Source organism: Halichoerus grypus, chromosome 1 (assembly GCF_964656455.1).
Source record: "Halichoerus grypus chromosome 1, mHalGry1.hap1.1, whole genome shotgun sequence".
In the NCBI taxonomy this organism is placed as follows: Eukaryota; Metazoa; Chordata; class Mammalia; order Carnivora; family Phocidae; genus Halichoerus; species Halichoerus grypus.
The window spans coordinates 93,909,343-93,935,805 of NC_135712.1; the positions used below are offsets into that span (position 1 = coordinate 93,909,343).

The following is a 26,463-nucleotide window of genomic DNA, read 5'->3' on the forward strand; positions in this document are numbered from 1 at the left end:
TCTATAAAATAAGGGTATATACGTATTATCTACCACAGATTGTTGTGAAGAGTAAATTAACCAATACTTGTAAAGTCCTAGGCCAATGCATGTTACAAGGTAAATATGCAATAAATATTATTTGCACTATCATCTCATCTTCATCTTCATCATTATTATATTCTCTCCCTCTCTCCTTCAATCAAATCCCATGATTCCCAGTGCCACTGATGGAAAAAAAAAAGTGTTTGGCAATCCTAGTAGATTGTATTCCTTTATTTACTCAATCATCCATTCACATATGTGAACTTAGAACCTGCTAAATTCAGAGCTTGGCACAGGGATGTGGGAAATATAAAAACAAGTTAAAGGTGGAGGAGTTAAGCTGTTAAGTTCACAGATACCTGTGGCTCAGGTAGAAAGTGATTAAGAGAGTATAGATAAAATGTTCTGATGGTTCAGAATAGAAAGTGATTGATCTTCTCGCTGCGGGATTGTGGGGAGAGAGGAAATTGGGATATTCTTTGGGGAAGTATAGTAACCAGTACATTCTGAGAAAACATAGTAGCAACCAAATAAATGTATTGAATTGAGTTGAAGTCAATACATTCTTTATCTTCCTTCCAAGTAGTGCCATAAAGGTAGAGTAGAAATACCAAATTTCAGAAATAGTTGGGCTGAATAGGTCTTCGTAGGCTAGCCTGGGAACCTAATGGCTATTGATAACAAAATTTCTATGGGAAAACATGCTCTTGAATTCCAAATAACCAACACACATGTGATCTTTTGACTTGCCGCTTGTTTATAAATGGGGGTTGACCTGAATTCGTTGTCGATTTGAAAGGAAAATAAGTGGTGTTTTAAACCACTTATTTACATGGGACTCTCGTGTGTCACCTTCCTATGGACATATCTCAAATACACCAAGACCTTTTACAGAAGCTTAAATTATGCTGTACAGCTTCTGTTTTACTCCTTTCCCACCAATTCGCTTTTAGCTTATCTGGACTTTGGTATGTCATTTGGAAATTGGGCTCTGTTTTCCCTGGTTAAATTGAAAAAAGCAATGATTAACTGAAATAACACTGCACATTACTCAGATTTAATTATGTTTGTAGTACATCATCCAGTGATATGGGGCAACTTCTTGCCGTTCAGTTTCCATCATGCGTTTCTCGTAACATATGGTCCTCGTGAAATAGTTTTGATTCAGAGTCCCCAGTAGCATATGGCAAAAAAAAAGCCCCTCAAGTCAAATGCAAAGTAAAGCCCAGCCTCTGTGCCCCAGAGGAGCCTCCATCCACGGCAAGCCAGCGAGCCCGGAATCTGAATTGGTGTCAGGGTTTCACTCATCATGAAGATTTTACATTTGGTTTGGGACTTTGGAGCATGAGGTTCTGGATGTAAAAATCAGAAAAGATATGGCTTTTGTAATGTCTGCAGAGATTTCCGTGTCGATAAGGTCAGCAGAAAGTTAATAGATTTTTATCTTCTCATCACATGAACTTAATATAGTGCAACTGTTGGGTGGGGGTGGGACGGTGGAATGGGATGGGAGTTCCTTCACGCTTCCCAGATTGTCGCAGAGGGTGTTTTAGGGATTTAAGTGCATTGTGGGGTATGTTTAAAAAAAAAAACAAATCATCTTTTACATTTAAATAATAAGACTTTTAAATAAAAACTTTGTTTAAATGCTGTGCAACAGCTCTGACTAAAAACAATTATGGTCGGAGCAGGACATGTTTTTTCCTTTGTGTTGGTTATTCAATTACACTCGAGTAGGAAAAGCTTGCATTTATGGTACTTTAACAGAATGTGAGCCAGTTCAACTTAAATGCCTGCAAGCCAGTGCTCAGAGCCATAAGGCGGTTCCATTAGGACTATTTCATTCTTTCACCAGACTCTTAATGACTGCCGTGTGCTGCCCTGAAGGGAAGGCCCTCCTGCCAAGCACTGGCACAGGCCTGGAAACTCCAATTGAGGGAGGGTGGTGCGTGTGAAGTTCACCACCAACACCGCTTTCAGAGGAAATCTGGGGATGTGTGGGAGAGAAAATACCAAGCTGACTCCAGATGCCACCTTTGCAAATCTCGAGGCCCTATGACTTCCGAACCAACCTGCTGATGTGAGATTTGCTCTCCTGGCCACTCTGACCAGCTGCCCAAATTGGCTGTGAGAGCGGTTTCGGCAACCTGGGGATGCTCGGGGTGGTCCGCGGGAGAGCCGTAAGGCCGAAATGCAAAGGAAAGTCCAGGGAGGGACAGCGCCAGGTCAGCCTGACTAGCAGGCCTCAGCGATCAAACATGTCACACCTGTCTTGGCCACTGGTGCAGGTGTTCTAGGTCAGCTCTCACTGTGGTTATCAATCGCTGACAGTTGACAGTTTAATTTTACACCACAAGTACCTCATTACTTGTGTAGGCACTTGAAGAACATGTGGGCACTGGATCGGATCAGTGATCAATGACAAAGGTTGCAGAGGGTGCAAGTGGTAGCAGTAAAAGTGAAGGTCTCCGTGCATGAGTTGGCAGTGGTAGGGATACACGACAAGGGGAGTTTAACTGACAAACAGTCTGTCAGGTTGGAAAGAATGGAGATTTGCCAGTGAGCTTGCTGTAGATTATAAAACATATCTCTCGGTTTGAGGGAAAGGAAGGGGGCGGGGGAGAAAAACCCACCCCCAACAGAGCCTTCCTTTCTTGAAAGTGCTTACGCAAATGGAATGAATGGGCAGGACTGTAAATTCTCATTCTACAAGCATTTATCTCACGACATAGATCCATTCAGGTGTTTAGGAATTTAAGATCAGTAGGATGCAGTGATGTTATTTTATAAAGATATGTGTGTGTGTGTGTGTGTGTGTGTATTACACCAACTCTACCAAATCAGACCGTTGCTGGTTTAGATGGTCCTGTAGCAGTTTACTGTGGATATTCAATAATAAGAAAGTCATCCCATATGAGCCCTTTTATTCTTATCAATACAATTCATAGTCGACACCACCAAAATAGATTGCCTTATAATGGTAAGAAAAAAATCCATTCTTTCAAGTGTCTTTTATAGTGGTATTTTAATGCATTCCATGCAATTTTCCTTTCCCTTCAACTTTTTATTTTCTAAAAAGGAGTTTCTGACATTCTTTTCCTTATAAAAACCTTCCTGGTGGTATTGTTACTTTTCTTAAAAGACATTGGCTTTAAGAAAAAGGCCACACGGCATGAGCTTTATTCCTTACTGTGGGCCTTGTCAGCTGGAGTGAGATTAATTGGGTGCGTGGCACATGGTGTTGTAGAATGAAGATGAGATTGGAGGCAGATGGACTTGAGTTTGAATTCCCTTTCTGCAACTTCCCGTTGTGGTGCTTGGGCAAATTATTGACAGCCTCAGATACATTGTTCATAAAAAAAAGTATTATAGGATTTTTGAAAGGGCTCAATGAGGTAAAATGACAGAGACTGTAAACTGCCTCCCCATATCTGTTCTTCTCTTGTCTCTTTTCAATAACACAACCACTTGAACGCTGGCTACGAATATGGCCATCCAGTTATAGGTTACATTTCCAGCCTCCCCTGGAGTTAGAGATGGCCATGCCATTAGGGTTCTGTCCCATGGAATATGAGCAGAGCTATGTTTAAATTATCTTCAATTTAGAAAAAGAAGCTACCTTTTTTCCTCTTTTCCTCTTTCCCCCCTTCCTATGAGTGGGAAAGTAGATGGATGGTAGTGAATCAGCTCTGAACATTGTTAAGAAATGGCAGAGCAATAAGGTAGTAGGAACCTGGAACCCTGGGTGACCTTGCAGATCAGAGCTGCTTACCTGCCTGGGATTGCCTGCCTCACTTTGGACTGTTACATGAGAAGGCAACATACTTCTCTGAGTACTTCTACTGAGGTCCCTTTGTTATAGCAGCTTAGCCTACATCCTAACTAATACACCTAATATATGAAAAGCACCAAATACTAACATAGTAACACATCACCATGTTTATTGTTTAAAACAATATATGTTGTTTCATTTCTTTTTTTTTTTTTTTTTTTTAAAGATTTTATTTATTTATTTGACAGAGAGAGACACAGCGAGAGCAGGAACACAAGCAGGGGGAGTGGGAGAGGGAGAAGCAGGCTTCCCACCGAGCAGGGAGCCCGATGCGGGGCTCGATCCCAGGACCCTGGGATCATGACCTGAGCCGAAGGCAGACGCTTAACGACTGAGCCACTCAGGCGCCCCTGTTGTTTCATTTCTAATTAAGGTAGTGAATACTACATGTAATACATCAAATATTAACCAGAAGGCATCTGCTTAGTGACTGGGTTAAATAATCATTCTTTTTGTCCCCTCTAAACTGGTCCTACCAGTCAACTGTCACCTGTTTGGAAAATGTTCACCTTTTCAGGTTGCTCTGGTTCCTTTACAGAATCATCTTTCTCATTCTATGATATTTCAACTCAAGATTTGGAGGAATAAATTAACTTGACTTTTCCTTGCAGTATCAAGTGCGCTATGCCATTTATGAAGCCTAATGTACCATGGCTACTTACCACACAATCTGCATGCTTCTGCTTTAAAAAATTGGGTAAGCTTTAGGGTAAGTGATAATTTGTAGGAAAAAGAGGCATGGAGTTCCAGAACAACAGCCAGTACACTGATGATTCAGCATCCATTGGTATCTCAGGGTTACCTATCAGTTCTTACTGGTACTCTGCCTTCACCTGAATGCACAGCATTCTTTCCACTCTCTTCCTCCTCTTCTTCCTCATCACCCCCACCCCACCCCCATTCTGCGGAGACTGCTTCTGTCTTGCTCATTTTTTTTTTTTTTTCTGGTCTTGTTCATTCTTATTGTCTGGAAAAAAATGGGAGCCTCCAGTACTGTGTGGTTTTAATTGTAACACCCAGGGCTAACGAGGTTGCTGGTATATCCCTGTGCTACAGAGAAGCTTTTGTTCCCTCTGCCCTCTTCCTCTGGAGTTGATGTCTATTACTCTGGGCCCACAGAAGAAAAGAATAAAAGGTAGCATGTTCCAAGTTCGAAAATATATAACTCTGCCTTTTTTCCCTTTGTGTGGTTTCCTTTTAGTTCAAAGAAAGCTTAAGGGACAAGGTAGCTGCCACAGAATAGCTGACAGGTTTTGTTTTTTAGAGGTGGGACTAAACTCATTCTGTTCAGTGCTCAAGGGTATGATGAGAAGTTCCATGGGAGGCAATGTATGTCATCTTCTTTGCTTTAATGGTATTTTCGTGCCTGGGAATCGGAGGGCCAGGTTATCTTTTAGGCAGTTCTGCAACTGGCTAAATCTCCATGCAGAGTTTCTGACCTTCTGTCCCTATCATGTTGCCTCTGGGAATTTACATACACTTCTCAATGGTATCTATTATTAAAGACCAGCATCTTTACTGTTGCCCTTCAGATAATATCAAACAGAAGGAGATAGTAACTCTTTTCTACCTTAACAGTGACTCATGCTGGGACGGGTATGAGGCTGTGGGGACAAGGAGAAAGGCAGATCCCCCAAAGAGAACTGTGTGTGTATCCTCAGTGTCCTGCAGCTTCATGGTCTATCATCATGTGCCCATTTTTAGGGGCTGAGTGGGTTCTCTGTTACTATTTCAATTTCCTCTAGAGGGCAGCTCGTGGAAGGGTCCTCTGTTAAGTCCCTCCCGTGTCTCTTAAAAGGTAGGGGCCTTCATGGGACAGTCCGTTAAGGAGCTTGCTTCTGGTGACATGGGAGAAGCAACTCCCACCCAGCTCAGGCTACCCCGTGGCTCCTTCCCAGGGTGTGGAGGGGCCAGCCCGGGACCCTGACATCTCCTTGGCTCCCTGTGTCTCCAGTTGTGTGTTCCTGCCACCTCACTGCTCTCCCCTGTGGAAATCCAGGCCTCCAGCCCAGTTTTCTGCCTGGCTGCCTCCACAGGGCTCAAGGGACACGCATGCAAAGCAGTTCTAGCCAGAGTTGTTCTTTCAGCCCATCATTAACAAGGTGTGACCTTGGGCCAGTCACTTAACCTCTCTACGCTTCAGGTTTTTCATCTGTGAAATGAGAGGCATGAGCTAAATTGGTGGTTTTCAAACTGTTCCTCAGCAGATCCTCAAGGGAGCTGGTGTGTGTGTGTGTGTGTGTGTATGAGAGAGAGAGATTTTTCCTTATTTCCCATATATTTAAACCACTTGAAGCTTGGTTAATTTAAGCTGTGTTGCAGGGAAATCTTTCTCATACTTAGATGCAGGTCCTCATTAACACCTTTCTCCTTTCAGCCTGCCTGCTCCATATCATTCTCTGTTCTCCCAAGGAAATTTGCCTGGAGACAAAAGGCAATTGTACAAATTTCTTGAAGGTGGAATTGTATTTACAGGAAAGTGTAAATTTCATTTCATTTATTATTAGCAATGGATTTTTCTTTTGAGGCCAGTGACCGATCATGGATAAGATCAGAAACAGATGGAAAAGTTTGTCCCTGTCAAAAAATACAACAGTGTTGTAGGGTATTTTTGACCTTTAACCTACATGTGGAATATTATCAATTAAATGTTGGAATTTGTATGCTTTTAATTAGTATTATTTGTGTCTTTTGCATATTTGCAATTTAGACACTTCATGTGGTCAAACACATGACTGGGTCTGGCTCTTCCTTTTGGGATAGGCTTCCTATTCAAATCCTCTGGTCATGACAGGCGCCTGCAGATGAAAAGCTGTTCTGGGAATAGGGAAATTTTGTTGGTTCACAGGCTCATTGAGAACACTTTCTGTTAGGGGCTTGACACCCGGGTGAAGGTGTCATGAGAGAGTTTCGTGGCAAACCTGCTTCATATCAAGGTGTTTTTCCTAGTCTGGTGCAGGTCCACGGTTCTGGGACTCAATAGTGTTGCACCGTCCAAAATTGCCACGTGCAAGGCTTGGTGAATTGAGCCCAATAATGCATTCCTGTGGGAATGATGCATCCCTGGCTTTGGGGTCTCTGCTGCTGCTTTCCCTTTTTATAAACCCTAAAAGGTGTTAGGGACTGCTGTGGAGAGTAGTTTTATATTTGGCAGAGACACCAGATTTTTTTTTTTTTGGTTTTGACAGAAATGGTTTTAAGCCTTAACCTACTCATCAACTCAGTTCCCTGCAGAGCTTTGCCCTGGACTATTTTTAAGTTGGGGGTTGGCGCAGGGAAAGGGCTTGTAAAACTCCAAGGTTGGTTTGAATTTGGGGTTTGTGGCGACACCTAAGTGTAGGTGCCCTGCCACCTGGCTTTTAGCTCCATTCTGAGAGTCTTCCTGGCTTTCATGGTACATGTAATTTTGACCACTAACAACTTCAGAAAAGTCTAATGCTGGAGCGATTATTGCATAAATCTCCAGATGTAGAAATGGTGTTTTTTAAAGTTTGATTGCATATTCCTCGCTGCAGTCCTAGGATCCTGAACCACTGAATGAAAATATTGCAAAAGAACGCTCTAAAACGGAAGTTCTGTAGAGCGTTTCTCAGGCTGGCCTTTCTACTCTACTTTCCAAATGAAGAAAATAATTAGTCCTTTTACCCTGTTTAAATATTTAGCCATTGTGTCTTGGAACCCAGCCAAAAATAATCACCTGAAATTTTGTTTATGATTTGTTCACAAAAGTGGCCATACTTTTTAAAGGAGAGCAAAAAGAACATGTTAAGAATGTGTGAGTTCATTATGAACCCAATATGTTTTAAAAACATTCAACTTATAAACTCCTGAAATGCGGTTTATAATGGAAACACCGGTGGAGTTTCCTGGAGTGGGTCTGAGCCTCCTAACTTCCAAGGCTTTTTAAAGCAGACCTGGTTTCTCTTGTGGGGAGAAAGTTATCATGGCCTCTGGGTAACTGGTGTTTCTTGTTTTTGGACATCTATGTGCTGCTTAGTACATTTTAGGGATATGTGTGCATGTGAATTATTTGTAGAAATTATGCTCACCATCCTGCCTTCCTGCTTTGTATTTAAATCCTCTTTTTTCATCCAAGAACTACAGTTAAATAATTCTTGACTTTCTCTGCTATCTTTGCTTGGTTTTTAATCCCTTGATCGGCATTTCTAATTTGCTATGAGTTTATGTTAAATCTCAATTTTTATTTCTTTTTATTGTAAATCAAGAGGTAGTTGTGCCGAATATTATTTAACTATAAAATAAACTCTCAAATGGCATTGTGTTAATTATGATTGTCTTTTACTTGGAAGGTTTCTATGTCTTTAAGACAGAGAAAATCATAATGATGTAGAGGCTTGCAAATTCCTAAATTTCTGTTTGAATGATCAAGGGATGATTAAATTACAATCAACAATATTTATCATGTTGTGGTGTCAAGTGCATTTGATAGTTTCTCTCCTTCCTTCCTTCCTTCCTTCCTTCCTCCCTCCTTCCCTCCCTTTCTCTCTCTCTCTTTCTTTCTTTCAAATTGCTAATTTATATGTAATAGAGTATTTCCTCAAGTAAGCCATTTCTCCATCATTGCCAATGACAGAATTGATTGTTCATATAATGGAACATCTTCATGAAGTGTATACTGGGAGCCACCCTATTCCCGTTTAAAAGTTAAGCCTGTAATAGCCTGTTCTTGTAGTGCATTTTTTATGAGCAGATTCCATGGGACACACTGTAACTGTGGCTTCCCTAGATGCCTACAGGGTTCTCCACTATTGATTGTAACTCACTTGTGTTTCACTTGGGTAAAATTACATTTAAAGGGTGAGGGCCAGGTTTAACAATCTTATTAATGCCCTCAATGATGGAAGTAGAATATGAATTTATATGTTCATGTCCATCAGGCCAAATGCAAGAATTTGATATAACCTGTTTCTAAAGCTACATACCCATCACCACTGACATTATCAGGCCGTCACATACCACATTCATTAAATCATAGGCTAAACTGTGATGTTCCCAAAGCTTCTCCCTTCTTTCTCCTTTGGCCTTTATTCTCATACTTCCTTTCCCATCTGGCTTATTTGGATATATTTTTGTCTCCTATTTTCTTTTTTTTTCTTTAATTTTTAAAATTATTATGTTATGTTAATCACCATACATCACATCATTAGTTTTTGATGTAGTGTTCCATGATCCATTGTTTTGTCTCCTATTTTCTTAAGACCCTTCTCTTTGTTAGCTAACCCATGATAAGAATAATGTCAGTAGATAATACTTATTAAGAATATTATGTACCGGCCACTGTGTGAACTGTTTTCCATACTATACTCTGATGAAGAATATCATTACCTCCCTTTTATGGATGATGAACCTGCAACTCTGTGGCTAGTTCAAGGATCCTGTGGCTAGTTCAAGGTGCAGGTAGAATTCAAAACCATACTTCTGTCTCTGACTTGAGGCTATTTTGGCCATGGAAGATACTTTTTATTCCATCCTTATCCATCCCCCCCCCCCACATTTTCTTTTGATTCTTGTATGAGAATGAACCTTTTTCATCTGTTTTACTGGCAGATGAATATTTTTAAGAAAATTTTGGACAGTTTTATAACTTGGTGTTTATTTCATATGATGGGAATTGTAGCTGAAAAGATGCCATTTCAGATAAAATTCCATCTAATTCTACTTTAAAATTAGCATCCACTTTTAAAGTTGATTCAAGGATGTTGTTTGCTTGTTGGATACTTTTAAACACTTTAATTATTTTCGGATTGGTAGCCTGGTAATTAGGACTGGTGAAGGAGAAAAATAAACTCTTTGTCCCCTAACCAAGAACATTTTCATGTTTTTATCCTAGTGAAACCAACCAGGCAACCATAGTTTGAAGTTCCGGAAAAGTTAATACTGGGTGTTTTTCTCTTATTTATGGTTTCCTGCAAGGGCAAGAACTTCGGCAACTCTGGCTAGAACTGGAAACACCGATGATCTGATGAGTTTGCTACATTTCCAGCCTAAGTGTCTGTAGATATCCTGGATTTGGATAAACCATGGACCACCACCCATGGTTAGTGGGTATTTCTCTCCTTAAAATTGCTAGCCTCTCTCTGTACGTCTCCAGGCTTCCTTTAATAATGACAGGCTCCTATTTCATCTTTCTGGGATTGGAACTTCAGGGTGTTAAGGGCTGTATGTGTAGACAGAGCCTCCTGGGCTGTTTTGCCAGCTTCATCAGGAACTCAGAATCAGAGCCCCTGCCCACCAGAGGGATCATGGTTTTGGGGGGGGGGGGCGGTCAAGTCACTCAGAGTGGTCAGATGTCTGGGGATCAGTCTAAGACTAGTAACGCGGTTTGAAGTCGCAGTCTGTGTATTTGCTTGTTATAGTTTTGGAAGAAAAAAAACCCAGCACGATTCTTTAAAAACATCTAGTCTGTGGCCACTCAGATACTGCCTGAATATGGTGGTCATGCATTTAGCAGTATAGGCATTGTCCTTTCTGCAGACCATGTGATTCAAAGTTCTCCACGGATCCTGTGTACAAGGCGCGGCCTGTCTTCACTGGTTTTCCTGAGCGGCTCTCCTTCACCTCCCTGGTGTTATTGCACAAAGACCCTTTTGTCAGGCAATATTGGACTCTCCTCAAAATCTAAGCACTTTCAGGAAAAGACTTGGAAGTCTATCTTCTCAGTTTCCACACCTCTTTGCCCTCTGCTCTGTCATTTAGTGTGACTGGTCATTAAGTTCCCCACTAGGCTCCTTATCCAGTTTATTAGTGGATGGGATTATTACTGCGTCTATTTTTCTAAACCTATGTTGGACATCTCCTAACACGTCCCAGTCTTCTATTTTACTTCATCTTACACTTTGATAAGATTGACATTGTTAGGGATGTTACTTCTCTATGTCAGGCTGACGTTCAGTGAGATATTTAATCTTTCCTTTACCTTAGCTGGGGTGCCCCCTCCCCAACCCCCCCATCTCCCACACAAAACTTTCATTTTCCTGGGAAACATTTTCTTTTTAAACTAGTGTGATTTGATATGCTCTACTTGAATAAGAAAAAATGCTAATGTGTTTGACTAGTCCAATTTATATTCATAAAATACAGTCACAAAAGAAGAGGCATTTCATTAAACTGAGGTATTTGTAACTATAAGAAATCTATATTGGAAAGTTTCTATTTAATATCAGAATACACTGTGGTCATTTACATTTGTCGCTAGGCACAAACACTTATTAATTTTATTTAACAGTTGTTTTTAGTTTTTAATCTTGGGGCTTTTAATTTTATGTCAAATGGCATTTTAATTGTCTCTGTGCTCTAGGGTAATCTACCTGCATCTGTTTTGTGCTCTGTACGTGGTAATGGGCGTAACAATTCAGTGTCTCCCTAGTGTGTCCGTTGCGATATAATCACATGTAAATGAAATAGATTTTCTTGCTACACATTTTGAAGATACTTTACTCATTCTGAATTCTGCTGAAAATAGTTTTCAAGGTAGAGATGCAATTATATAGTGGTCTACAAGGAGGAACTAAACAAGGATTTCGATTAATAATGCACTCTCAGCCCTGAGAGATATTACCTTCTGCGGGATCAAGGGTTATCCATCCATCAATGCCTGGGCCAAGGCTGTGTCTCCGCCCCCCTCTCTGTGTTCCGTGCCTGTGCTCATCAGTATGCCCTAGGATGGTAAGCTCTTGGCACAACAGTTTGCACTGAAGTGACTTTTTTTTTTTTTCCTGAGGCCTGTGACACTGTTTCCAAAGGCTAACCTTGCTCAGCTTTCAGAAGTATAATATTACGGAGTTCCATGGAACATCATAATGTATTAAAGTAATTGCACCTCCTGAAAAAATGGAGAAATTCTCAATAGTATTTTCCATCCAATTATTAAGTGCAGATGGCTACAACACCTGACTAACAATGCTTTCAATGATCTGGTTTATCAATTTTATCTTGTATTATTTTTCAAAACACCAGAAACATAGAAACAAAACATTTTTTATGCTCTTCTTCTTCTTGGTGAGCTAGTGTCTGATTGAAATGACTGCCTGAATAAAAGAGATCTATTCCTGAATTTGGATTTGAAGTTCTTTTTCTTCAATGTGCCAACAGTTATTTAAAATAATGTCTATTTTTTAAAATATCCCCTCTCTGGTTTTGGCATTTGTGTTTCATATTGAAGAATGGAGTCCCCATAGTGTACAGATCCTATAGCCAAGTAACTGCATTTATATTGTTATAAATTTTTGAGGTTGGAATCTCAAGTTTTTAAATTAAATAACTACAGTTAACTGTATTAAGTGTAAGGTTGAATTTGATCAAAAATAAGAAAAGCATTTATGACAACCCCTGTAAATGTTTAAATACTTTAGTTGTGTTTGTGAGCATTAAATTGTATTATAAGAAGCCAGCATTGAGTATACTGGTTCCTCTGGGACACATTTGACTTTTGGGAGATAAAAAAATCTTACATTAATGAAATTCTGCAAGTTTTTGATTTAGTAGACAACGTTTCCAGTATATGTGAAACAATTTTAAAGTGTATATGTGTATAATTACTTGTAGAAACTGTTTAACTTTAATGGGGCATTTCTTGGTCACATAATAGAAAAACTAGCGGCTTTAATTAAGATTTATGAAGCATAGAGGTAATATATTCTGCTAAATTAGGTAGCTGTTGGTGGGTAGTGTGCTTTCTAGATGAATTTTCTACGTATACTTCACTTCCTTGTGCATTTTTTGGCTTAGAAATGTAACTTGTAACACTGGAATCCCTATATCCATTAGTAGAAAAAACTAAGCTTCCTTTAAAGTTTTAATTAATAGCAATAATTTAATGATGGACAGATACTATTAAAGATTTCTTTAATCATTGATTTCAGGTGGTAGCCACATGAGCCTGTCTTCAAGGAAGGAAAAGAAATTCACCATTTCATTCAAACAACTGGTTAATTTGAAAGCAAGTGCTTAGAAACTGGTTGTAGGACTTAAATCAACCAATTCATTTAAAATAAACAATTTTGGCTAAATTAAACTATTCCTCTCCTCCACTCCTTCCCCTTCCATTAACATTAGAATATAGATATAACTTTTAAAGCCAGACTGTGTATTATGTTGATTTGTGTGCCCTACCGCCCTGGCCTACTGTATTGCCTTGTTCTTTAATATGTTGGTATGATTATCAATTGATATTTATAGAGTAGCAACTTGGATACTCAGGGTAAGCTTTATTAGGAGTCAGTTCTGTGAATACCTGCAGATGGATTGGTAGGGGCAGATGGACTTGGGTCTCCTTGGCTAGGCAGCAATTCACCTCTTCGTAGTTCCCCAAGGAGGAGGATCAGGCTGGAGAATGGCAGGTAGCAGCTCCTTTTCTGTCCGTATTTCTTTAGGGCAATGGCTCTCAAACTTCAGTTTGCATCAGAATTCCCTGAAAGACCTGCTAAACCCAGAGTGCTGGGCTCCACCCACAGAGTTTCTGATTCTGTAGGTTGGGCCTCATAATTTACATTTTAAATGAGTTCCCAGGTAATGCTGAACAGTTCCAGGGACAAGATTTTTAGGGAAGAGAAGGTGAAGCTAAAAGGTAAAGAAGGAGGGGGAGGGGAAGGAGGAAAACGGAGAAGAGGGGGAGGAAGAGAGGGAGGAAGGGAAGAAGGAGGAGGGGGAGGAAGGTGGAGCGGAGGGGAGGAGAGGGAGGAAGGCCACAGCTCAAGGTAGATATAGAGAATTGGTACTAGGCCATCTCCAGAAAGCCACATATGATTTTTTTCCCTTCAATTTGAGGAAAGACCTAGCTATTTTCAAGAGAATGGCGTTTATTTGGTGGACGGTCTTGAGGTACTTAGGCGAGAAGTGCTTTTTTGAGTATAGAATTAATGACGAAAATTGGATTCCTTGGTTAAACCTAATGACCAATAACCAACTTCCAGTTTTCTCTTATTGGTTGCCTGGGGACAAGAATTGCAAGTCTATTAGCATCTGCCTAGGCTTTTATGTCTGGTTCCACTCTCAGGTCTGTATAGGACATAGTTAGTGGTTCTCCAACTGTGCCATGCAGAGACTCAACTGGGGACCCTGGGGGAAATGCAGATTTGTGGGCCTAGCACAGAGATTCAGAGTAGGTAGCTTTTTGGTGAGCTGAGGAATCTGAGTTTTTAGGACTAACACCAAAGGAGATTTGCATGCTGGTAGTTGTGGGCCATAGTGAACTATACCAATATGTAGACAATCTGCATTGTGCAGGGTATATTTGCTTCGAACCCCAAATGGTTGCTCTATTGGGAAATTTTCTCCTTCAGCTTTCTTGTCCAGCTGCAATCTCTTTCTGCCCCAATGGAAATCTTTATGCTATTTTCCTGTGGAATTTATGATAAAGTTTGATAGTTCCTTCTCAAACCTTATATCCTGTTTCTACCAAGTTAAGTCTTGAAAAAAATTAATTTCCCTAAGTCTGATTTTCCCCATCTACAGAGTGAGCAGGGTGAGGCTAGAACATTTCTGAGTCTTTTTTCCCCAGCTTTGGCACTCTGTGTTCATCATTTGACATTTAATGGCTGTAAATAAATAAACACATATAGGGGCGCCTGGGTGGCTCGGTTGTTAGGCGTCTGCCTTCTGCTCAGGTCAGGATCCCAGGGTCCTGGGATCGAGCCCCGCATCGGGCTCCCTGCTCACTGAGAAGTCTGCTTCTCCCTCTCCCACTCCCCCTGCTTGTGTTCCCTCTCTCGCTGTGTCTCTCTCTGTCAAATAAATAAAATCTTAAAAAAAAAAAAATTAAAAATAAATAAATAAATAAATAAACACACATATATATCCAATTTTTTTAAAAGATTATTTTTTTATTTATTTGAGAGAGAGAGAGAGAGTGCAGGCAAGTGAGAGAGAGAGAGCACAGGCAGGGGGAGGGGTAGAGGGAGAGGGAGAAGCAGACTCCCTGCTGAGCGGGAAGCCTGACATGGGGCTTGATCCCAGAACCCTGGGATCATGACCTGAGCCGAAGGCAGACACTTAACCAACTGAGCCACCCAGGCGCCCCTATATCCGATGTTTTATACATATATATATATAAAATAAGTTCTTTATATAAACACATATACTACATTTTATGTATCTGTACATAGATACATTCTATGATGTGCATGTACATAAATACATATTATGTATATGTATCCATCATGCATATAATGAAGCATATGTATATATATTTATGTATAATGTGTATGTCTATATAATGTGAGCGAGAGAGGCTGGGTACAAGGATGAGTAATACTTCACCCTTGCCTTCTAAACAGGAGCCTTCATTTTCACTCCTAGGTGAGTCTGATCCTGATATAACAAGGTATGATGGGTGCTCTACTGGAGTTAGCTCAGAAAGCGGTGGGAGCAAGGGGAGAAGGAATTAAACTAAGGAGGTAATGTGGAGGTGTAGGGAAAAGATCCATATGATAGTGTTAGTCAGCAGACCCCATAAATTCTATGCTTAGGAACATTATGAGATACTTACATTTTAAAATTATAGTGAAATTTCCAAATAGTAGATTTCTAGAATTAGTGTACATGTAATTGTGGAAAATTTGTGAAAAAAACTAGCTGTCTGGTTTTAAGAACCCTGGCTGAGATGGAGGGTGTGCCAAGGAATTCTAAGACATGGGCTTTTAATCCAGATGAATAGATAAGACTATTATAAATGCAGCAACTAGAGAAATTTAACTTCTTCATTCTATGGGGTAAGTGGTGAGAAGTCTGGAATTTCAGGGCAAAAAGAAGCTAGTGTGTTTGGATGAAGTGACCTGTTAAGATCAGACCCAGACAGGTCCTGGAGAAGGACTTAGGGGAACCAGAGAAGACAGGGAGAGGGTCACCCCAGAGGGGAGCAGAGAGCCTGGGAGGAGAGGATGGACATCACGGAGCAGGGCAGCATGGGTGGGAGGAGGGAGCAGATTTAGGGGAAAGTGCAAGGAAGATAATGTTAGCCACATAGGCTGCGGTTGACTGATGGATAAAATGTGAAAGCCGGAAAGGAAGGTCTTCTGGACCTGAGGCGGCCTCATGGGTCATTAGGAGTTGTGGACAGCCCAGTACCGAAGCCCAGATTTTTGCTGGTGAGCTAGCACGTTTCTGTGAAGAGCAAGCACCCTGGAATTTTTTATCCTGTGTTTTGTTTGGGTTTCTAGTGGAGTGTTTGGGAGTTATTTGGGTTCATTTCTGGCTGGGTGACTCTGAAGTTTGCACTGTGAAGGATGAGGAGTAAGAATGATTGAAAGGTAACTGCCAGTTGATAGTAGAACAAAAGGGTGTGAGTCAAAGTCCCTCAGCTTTCTGTTCTCCTTCTGGAAGTGTAAACAGCCACATCGCTTTAGTTGCTTGGTTTCTAGAAAATGAAGGTGGAATGGGCAGAGACCAAGAGAAACAACAGCATTGGTTTTGCAAGAGTGTTTGTTATGGAAAATTATTCTCTATACTGTTGTTATGGGTCATCTGCTAAGACATTGAAAGTACATGTTTTCAATGGAATTTTCCTTTTAGGAAAGAATTTTATCATATTGTTGCTGGACAGCATGTTATTTGACCCATGGTTTTGAATCTTTGTACGAAGGAACCTTACATATTATAACAGGTTCCTCTTTTATTTTATTTGTTTTTAGTATGAGATCATCTTCTCAAATCCACGCATTGTTGTGTTGGTTCACTCAAGTGAAATAGGCGATTAGCACGGGTTAATGGCTATATGTCATAATAGTGTGACGTCGCAGAAAGTGTGTAGGCTTTGGACTTAGCCAAATGAGGCCACTTGCTGTTCCCTGTTTTATAAACAAGTGGATGTATAACATGGCACAGAAAACCCAAGGAGAAATGAACCTTTGGTGGCATTTGCTAAGCAATGCTCCTGATTTTTTCTGCCCACTTTGTGCCTCAGACCCTTGACTGAGCAATCATTCAGGGCATTTGTCAGTCCACAACCTGCAAAATACCTTCAGGAGGTTGCTCTTGGTTTTATGAAGCCAACATTTCCTTGAGTTAGAGAGTGATGAAGCCTACATTAGAAGCTGGAGTAATATAAGGTTTACTACGTGGTTAATTTAAGCATAGTTACATATAACAACGTAATAAATGATGGACTGAGTGATTCTGTTATTCATTTCCAGATTCTCCCTGCTAATCCATGAGAGGACCGAGAGGGTTGCCACAGTTCTGGTGGGGTCCAGAGTGTTATCATTCTTAGTGAAATAGCATCCCATGTCATTCTTGGCTTTTGCTATTCCGTATGAGGATGTTGGCATCCTTGTACTGGACCATCTTGTTAGCATACAACTCCCCATGTGTGCTGAGGTATTTGCTCAATTTCACGTTGGTTAGGGAATCTTTATCAACCGTAAACCAGATCATTTTCTCTAATAAGTTCGGCAAAAGTTCTGCTATGACATGTTGTCCTTCCTTGTATTCTGCATTATGCTGTGCTGGGGGGGTGGCAGGGATGCATTGTTTTCTCATCTTTAGTAGAACTAGTAACTTCCAGGGGCACCTGGGTGGCTCAGTGAGTTAAGCTTGGGCCTTTGGCTCAGGTCATGATCTCAGGGTCCTGGGATCGTGCCCCACATCGGGCTCCCTGCTCAGCAGGGAGTCTGCTGCTCCCTCCTCCTCCTCTCTCTCTCTCTTTCTCTCTCTCTCTCTCAAATAAATAAATAAAATCTTAAAAAAAAAAAAGAAATAGTAACTTCCCGATTTAGTGTCTTAGCTAAAAACTGATTCCATGTTGGGCAGACACATAAGCATCTTCTTACTTCTGGCTTAAAGCTATTAAATATTCTTTGTTGCTGCAGCAGCTCGATGATGTGAATGTGCAGCTTATTTCATGTCCACTGTCAAGTGGCTGCGTGTGGCCTTTCGAAAGCCCAGTTTTTCCTTATGCAACAGGGAAATCCCTAGAAGCACAACTGCTGAATTGTGCAGAAGATCCCACGAAATAATGCATGTGAACGGACCTAACACAATGCCTGACATACAGCAGACTGAAAAAATAATCCATCCCTCAGACGTACAAGACAGGCCTGAATCTCAAAGAAAAAGATCCTTGCTAACTTATTCTGACTCTTCATTTCTCATCTTCTGAACAAATCGTTCTCTGAAACCCACCCAGGGAAGGACATTCTGCATGAGCCATCCCTCCGTGGGAGCAGATTGTGCTAGGTATGCTCACTCATTGGCAAGAATGCTATGACTCATTCGAATGGAGAGCAAATAACCCGAAATATTTGTTGTTGTTGTTGCTGTTGTTAAACCTATTTTCGCTTTCTCATTCATCTTGGTATTTACCCCACCGCCTAAAACAGGCTTCCCAGACTTCCTACCCACCCCCCCCCTTTTTTTTAAATCAAGCTAATAGATTTTCTCCTAGAAATGTGGCATGGTAGAAAGATAAATTGGTAAAAACTGATGCCTGCTTAGAGGCTTTTTCGGCCTTTGTTTATATAAATAGGAGACAAAACCAAACTCTGCATGAGTTTGTTCTTATTCCATTGTTTATCTGCCTCTGGTCTAGGTATAGAATCAAATGCAAAGTGTGGAGATGAACAGTTCTGAGTTTAAAGACACTGAGAAGAGATAGTGGTGAATTAAAGAGAAGGTCAAGAGGAAATGTCCAGATTTTAAACAACCAGGGGCTTGTAAGTAGGCTACATTTGTGTCTTTCGTGGCAAAACTGTTGCAGTGATTTCAAGGGTAGTCATGGGAAACAGCCTTAGAAACCTTAATTTTTCTTCAGAAACTGTATGTTAAAACAGAGATGTTAAAGGTAGGTAGATAGGTGGATAAATTAAGCAAAGAGATGGATAGATAGATTTTTTTTTTTTTTTTTTTTTTTTTTTGGTACATGCATCAGAATTGCAGCACAGTGATAAAGGTGGGAAATAATTTGGTTTGACTAATGCAAGACAGGCCAGGTTAAGCCCAGAGTTCACTACACCGACTTGCTCTTGGGCAATAAATCAGTGAAGGCTGGTAGTGGAGAGAGTGGGGAATAGTGCCATATTACATGGCATAAGATAGAATCATAAAATGCTAGAGCTGAGGGACCATTAGAGAATGTTTTTTTTCCATCCATATCATTTTATGAATGAGGGAACAGAGGCCCTGAGAGGTAACACAGACTTCCCAGTGACCGATAAAACTGAAGGTGGATTCTAGGCTAGCATGGTAACTTCTTGGTCTCTAGAGAAGTCTGGAGATATGAGATGGCCAAATTTGGCCTATTGCCTGTCAATGAGATTTTAGGTCACTTCTTACAGATAAGACTCGTAGTGCCGTTCATCTTTCTAGCTCTCATGTGGCAAAGAAAGCCCTGTGTCTTTGTGGGAAGCTGACAGCCTAGGGTAACATCCAGGGCTTTCTCCTCCATCCTAATTTAATATTGAGTAAAAGAGAAAATAGTCAACAAGTTAATAATATGGAGTCTATTTTCTCCCCCCCCAAACTTAGAGATTTTGGAGGAAAACCAGGGAGGGCCATTTGTATTGGCAATTTCAAATGCTACCACACAGCCATTTGACTAGAGTTTACGTTCTGAATTTTCATAGCTGAGAGCACAAGCTATGGCATACCTAAAAATCTAGGTATGGAGCCGTTGTACTTTTCTCCCCTCTAATTGGGCATTGTGGTTCTTAAAAGAAAGAAAAAAGAACTCATGCATTTGATTTACCTAAAAGATGCCAAAATTTACTTTTCTGTAGAACATGTACTGTACTTTTCTACTCTGGGAGTCCAGTGTTTTAAAATTAAAAGGAAAAAAAACGTATCATATATAAATATCAAAGAATACCTTCTTTGACTCCTTCCTTGCTTGCCAATGTGCCCTTTTATGAGATAGGGTCATTTGTCATGTGGGAAAGCAGGATTAATTAACTGTGGAAAATGTACCTAATATGGAAACTGTGAGTTCTAAAATGTTTCCACATAAAATACAGGAAAAGAAGTATAGATGAGCCTAGAAATCAGTGTGACTTTTTTTTTCTACAGAGAGCTTAAAAAAAAATCTCTCCATCACACAAATCAAACAGCCTATTATACACACAGTCTTCCCATATGTCTGACACAGAAACAGCGAGGAATGTGCTTCATTTCCACATAAATTGTGTGGTTTTGAAATTCAGTTCTCTTCACCCCTGAACTCTGGTGAACATGTCACTTATGTGCCTAAGATGGCAGAACTTTTACTGGGAGGAATCATGAAAGGGGAGAGTCACATAATTTTGTAGCTCATGAAAGAATGAAAACAAAACAAAATAAAAATCTCCCGCAAAATCTCTATGGAACAATGGGAAAAAAAACAAAAAACAAAAAACAAACATTCCAAAAGGAATTGCCAGAGAAAGGTACATAAGGCACTGCGGCCTTGGGGAAGTCGTTATCTATGAGCCCGCAAGCCGCTCTATGTTTTTATGTTGCTATTTACTCTGCTCTCTGATAAAATGAGTGCTTATGTTGAAAACTGCAATATTATACGGAAGATAACAGCAACGACTTCAAAGATGAAAGATTCTCAGCATGTTTGGGTGTCTTTATTAATTTTATTTTGCCAAATACAAATAAAGAATCTTTTCTGTTCATTTATATCTATTAATTTATAATTTTTTTCTGGTTTCTGCAACTACAATAAGGTTGGGAGAGCAACAGTTTTGAGTTGTTATGCCATTTAAATTAACAGATTAATTTGGAAATGCATGGAGCTTATTACTTATCCCTGGCTACTTCCCGAGCTAGAACTTTAAGGCCAGCATTTAATTTTGGCTACTGGGATTCATTTAAATGTGATATTTTTCCCTGGTAGGTGAAAAATAGGCTTTGTAAATAAATAGAAAAGTGCATTTTTCAAAGAGAGAGGACAAGGAGTTGGACCGGGAAGGCTTTGTTCCATGAAGCAGAAGGCTATGATGGTATGCAGTGTAGTTCTTTGCAACCAGATTGATACAGCCTGCGAGTGGCATTAGAAGCTAGATCTGTTGTCCTTATATTTTCCTCCTCAATGTTTCATAGGCTCTGGAGTTGGGTCCTTGTGGGTTTCCAGCACAGGATATTAAAAAGTTAAAAATGAGATGCAACAAATATTTGGATGTCTTCCCTTCTCTCTTTTTGTTCTGCAAGGTGTCAGGTAACTGGTGTGACTGATTTTCTCAACCTCATCGCACTGATTGGTTGTTTGAATTGACCAATTCAACAGGTGATTGTGTGTGGATGGGTGTCTGTGTGTGGGTTCACATGTGATAACAAGCCACCATCTCTTGGGCAGAATCCATGCCACATATAATAATGCCAAAATAATGTCAAAAAAATCTGTACTACACTTTTCCCAGTCATACTGTTCGAGGTAAGAGAAGTGATTATCAGAAAGATGGGGGCAATTCCAGGTTTTTGGTAAATATTGTTGAGTTAAAACACAGGATGGTCATTCCTCTGCTCTAGGAAATATTGGACAAAGTAGTGTTAAGTGCCTGGCAAAAAAAATAGATAATAAATATTGGTCTCAGGCTGTGGAATGCCGACTCCACCTTTTGCTGGTTGTGCAACTTTGGGCAATTAATGATCTAACCTCCTTTTGCCCCAGTTTCCATATTTGTAAAGGAGGGGAAAATAATTGCACTTGTGCTATAAGGTTATTGTGCAAGTTAAATGAGTTAATACATATAAGGTGCTTAGACCAAGAACAAGCATATAGTCTTCAGTAAATGCTGTTGATCACAACCACTGCTTTGATTTCTTCTGCCCTTACCACAGCAAAACACAACTGCTGGTGCCTAATAAGTGAGAAGCTGTTTTTAAAACCCAGGGTGCGGAGAGTGTTGTCAGCTGGTAATGCTTTAAGCACTGACCTAACTGAGTACTTCCATTTAATGTAACTGGTCAGATTGAGCTTTGGTGTGATGTAGACATAGAGATCTAGTAAAACAGATAAACAAATGGAACTCAGCCTCCTGCGTGGTTAAGAGAAGAATCTAAATTGAAATGGTATGTTCTTTGGGGATGTTACAAGGCCAATGCTTTTTTGGAGATCTAGTGAAACACAAGTAGAATTGAAAAATGGTAAATTAAAACTTTCTTGCAAATGTGCTCTTCTTCAAGCCAGGTTTTATTAGCCTGAGCCTTACTGATACCAGTGTCCACCTATTCCTTAAGGAGGGTTGTGAAAATTAATCCTGGTAAAGAGTTTCCAGAGGTACAATAGCCATGCAAAATAGTATTGTTATTTACATTACATTGCAAATCTGTGCCCAAGGCTGTAAATAAATTATGCTAACCAGATGGAAAACTAGTTTTTGGCGTTGGATACTTAAAATATAAGAGCATGAGAAAAATAAAAGGAGAAATTCAAATACACAGTTTGGTTTATAATGTCAAAATTTTAAAAAATAAATAGTATATTTATAAATATTATAAATATTTATAAATATATATTTATATTTATAAAATTCTATGGTTTTCATAACGCCTTCCCCCTGGGGATCAAATATTCGCACTCCTACTTTACTTGCAGAGAAATGGATAGAGCAATATATTTTTAAGACTGCTTACTGATTTTTTTTGAAATCAAAACGTAAAAAACCTAGGAATTGAAGTACTTATTCTGTGTGGGACTATTGGTTTTACTTAAACATTTTCTCTTTGGAAACACCATGGTGCATTGCTCATTGTACATATCCTTGCATAGGAATATAATAGGGAGAAGGAGGACAAAAAAACTTTGAATTAGTGTGGGTTTGCGTACAAGGATACAAAACCACCTGAGAATGTTCTTAAAATTTTTTTCTGTTTGGGAGAATTAAAAAAAATGATATTCTTAAACTGCACTCAACACATGTATTGAATATCAACCATTCATTTTTCTAAGTACTGACCATGTACCAGAAACTATTTTAGGTGTTGTGGATTCATTAATGAACAAAGCAGAGAAAACTTCCTGTTCTTATGAAGTCTCACTCTCAAAAAGGGTTGGGTAGGGATGATATTCAAAATAGTTAACCTCTAGAGCCTAGGCACCAAACCAGTCAGACAGGACACTGGCAGGTGTAGCTTTACAGGTGACTGTAGGTCTGATGATAACACCTGGCTCTCAGCCCTGGTGTTAGGGACTCTGCAGGGGCTGGGGGTGGGGGCTGGGAAGGGGTTGGGAAGGGAAACTAAGATGAATATATATGTCTCTTGCCTTCAAGAAGCTTATGGTTTAATAAAGGAAATGAACCATGTATACATATAAGTAAAATATAAAATAGAACTTCAACAAAATTTATTTTTATGGAATTATTTTCTGTGGAGTTTTGGAGAAATTAAATGCTAGCCTTATATTTTATCATCATCTGCTTCCATCCTTGAGTTTTCAACACTATTCCATTACCTACTCCATTCCCATGCATTAAACTTCAGGGGTAATGACATCAATCTCTGGGATAATAGAACCATACATTTGGTAATGATTCAGTATTTGGCCTCCAGGCAGGTAAAGACACAAACTATAGAAGACAGATGGCCATTGCTCCCATTTTTAAAAGACTTCTAAGACTTCTAACCCATAACCTCTATTGGACATCTCTTCTAATATTTAATAACATTCTTGTATTTATTACCGTCAAGAAGATTTTTTAAAAAAATTTTTGGTCCATTTCCCCCATTTCATCTTATTTGATAATCCATGGAAATGAGGATAACCAGTCAGCATCAGGCTCGTAAGATCCTTTCACACTTGGTTCTTTATCCCTTCCTGGGGGTGAAAAAGCTAGAATTTCTTTTGTCTTTTCCTCTTAGAATCTATTTTTCATTCTGTTAGTGCTTCTTACAGTTGTTCATTTCAGTTCATTTTCATTCTTTAAAATGTAAATGCGGGGCTATGTGGAGTACTTCACATGGCTCTCAGCATTACTGGCTTTAAGAGAAAGAGTGACTTCTTAGTTGCTGAATGTTTTGCCAGTTGTTAAATCCCACTTCCTTTAGAAACAGACAGCAGTTTACCAGTAGCATATGCAAATTCAACGGGAAGTGTGCTCAAGTCCCCAGACTTCATCCTTTTGAGCCTTCTTAGGCTTTCTCTAAACTTCCCTTCATTTTCTTCAATCTGACTCAATTAAACTTCATCTTCTTTCTCAAAAGCCAACTCTTCAATTTTTTGTAATTTATTCTGAAGTTTATTGTTGTCTTTCAATGTTAGCTTTGCTTTCTAGAATGAGAATATCTCCTATGTCTTTTTTTCAGCAACCAGTAACAAAACTTGCTTATGGGCTTGGGAGCCTCACTGATATTATATTAAAGATATTAAATTATATTAAAGTGAATACGATTTAACTTACTGACCTGCTAAGCATGAATTCATAGAGTAAATGCATCTATATCTAGAAAAGTTGGGTTCGAGGTGGTCAGAATTTGGCCAGTTCTAATGACCCAAAAGTAACCATAGCTGATCAATTTTTAAACAGTTAGGCTACGGTAACATATTTGTCAAAAAATTTGATTTTTAAAATATTTGCTAATCTTAGATATTATCAAGCCATAATTATGGACCTCATTCTCAGTTTGTGCATCTTTAGAAGGAATAAATAGAGGAGATGGGGCTGATATGTACTGATCTAGGATGTGTGTGGAGATCTGAAATATGATGGTCAATTTGAGAGACAGAGAGAGGGAGAGAACATGTGTCAGTTGTTGGTTATTTGGATTTCAAGTTTTGGGGAGTAGAATGTGTAAGTGCAATGAGCTTAGTTTATGGAATTATGTGTGTGTTCTATTCCTGCATGTTCTGCAGTAGAATTATTATTGATTGCTTTATGTAGAAACAGAAGGTGAGAAATACTTTCTTGAAGGGCAGGCACAAAAAGAGTATTACTACTCCTACTACATTGATTATTTGATTGACTGATTGATTGATTCATTCATTCATCCATTCATTCAAGCTACTCAAGGCATGCCAGTACTTTATACTAGTACATGCTAGTACTTTATAAACATAATCTTTTAATCTTCCACTTTGTGATTAAAGAAACTGAGGCTCAATGAGATTAAGATAATTTCCCAAGGTTGCTTGTTAGCAAGCAGAGCTGGTTCATTTCCAAGCTTGTGTGTATACTTTTCTCTGTGCCAAGCAACCTTTCTTTTGTTCATTTGTTCTTTCACTGCATGTGTGTATATCTGTAAATTATTTGTATTTCTTTTTATTTAAGTTTAGGGACGTGTGATATTTAATTTTGTCATACATACCAGGTGAGTAAAATGACACCCCAAATAGATGTGCTGCAACTGACAAATCATAAAGAAAATCCCAAGTGTTTAAATCACGAATGACAAGCCACAATAGGAGGAAGGCTCTAGAAAGGAACTTGCCTCCTTCTGGCTGCTGCCTCTGATACAGCTGGTTGAATGATGACTGGGTTTCACTGAAAGCTTCTCCATGATGGCGGGAATTTTGAGCCACAGCAGAAAGGATGAACCATCAGGGACTCGGGCTGGGTGATGCAGAGGCAAAGGAGGGGGAGAGTCGTCCCAGGGTGTGGGCTCCTGTGAAGCCCAGAATGTTGTCTGTGGATGCTCAGCACTCTGTAAGGATACATGGTGCACGGTTTTATAGGATACACTAAACTAGAAATGGCAGTTTTTTCTTTCAGGCTTCCATCCTTGAAAGCTTCCTTCCATTTCCCATTTCCCCCTGACTCTCCTCCACATTCATATTTCTGTTCTCCCCCTTTCACTGTTTTTTCCTGTCTTTCTCCCTTTTACATATTTGGACCTTAATTCATATTGCCTTCTTCTTTTTGGTTTTGATTTTGTTTTATCTCTTCTTTTTTTCTTCCCCCAACACTTCCCTGCTTGCCCCTTCCCCCTTTCTCCCATTTCTTCTGCCCTTGCTCCCAGTTGATATTCCCTGCAAAGAGCTGTCTGGGTCCCTTGACCTCACAAGAAGCTCTCTGACGAAACGCTTAAGAAAAACAAGGTATTATGTATTATCCTACACATTCTGCAATCGCCCTAGCAATTTAGTAACTACAGTCCAATTTAAACCAGGCCTCAAGGCAACAAAAATTGCACCAAATGCCAACTAATTTACCAAACTTAGAGAAGGAATATTTGGGAGTCTCTTGCCTTCAAGCCATCTGATTCGTATTATTGACTCATTTAGAAAACAGAAAGTGAACAGAGACAAGTTTTTGAGGAGTTTGGTTTCATGCAAATGACTTGCAATTGCAGCCCATTATTTTTATACCACGACTTCATTAGTCATATCCCTGTCAGACCTGTGACCAGTGTCAAATGTTTTCAAAAAGCACACCAGGACAAGCATGGAACTCATCAGCCCATGTCAAAGGTCGCTCTCATTAAGGAGTCAAATGAAAACTTTCAGTGTCCCTAACACATCGCATAGCTCTCCCTGGTGCTCCCACCCCCACTCCTGAAACCCAGGGCCTGCTAAGCACCTCCAGCTCCCCAGACATTCAAATAAGATCAAGATGACAGGGCAAGAAAATGAATAGCGTTCTTACTCGGCTGGACTTCATAATCTGGTACTGATTGAAACAACCAGAAAGCTGTTTGCCAGGTCTTATAGCACCATTTCCTGAGGTTAAACATAACATCTC

The 26,463-nt window shown here is 39.7% G+C and overlaps 1 protein-coding gene across 6 annotated transcripts in view; it reads left to right on the forward strand.

Annotated features, from left to right (window-relative positions):
* The window catches only part of MECOM (MDS1 and EVI1 complex locus), a 535,065-nt gene that overhangs the window by 54,356 nt on the left and 454,246 nt on the right, over window positions 1-26,463 (forward strand). The window contains exon 2 of one of the 6 annotated variants that reach the window (XM_078069479.1): window positions 9,791-9,914. The exons of the other annotated variants lie outside the window; for them this stretch is intronic. The gene's annotated coding sequence lies outside the window, so the exon portion shown is untranslated. The remainder of the gene's footprint in view (window positions 1-9,790; window positions 9,915-26,463) is intronic. 6 annotated transcript variants of the gene reach the window in all.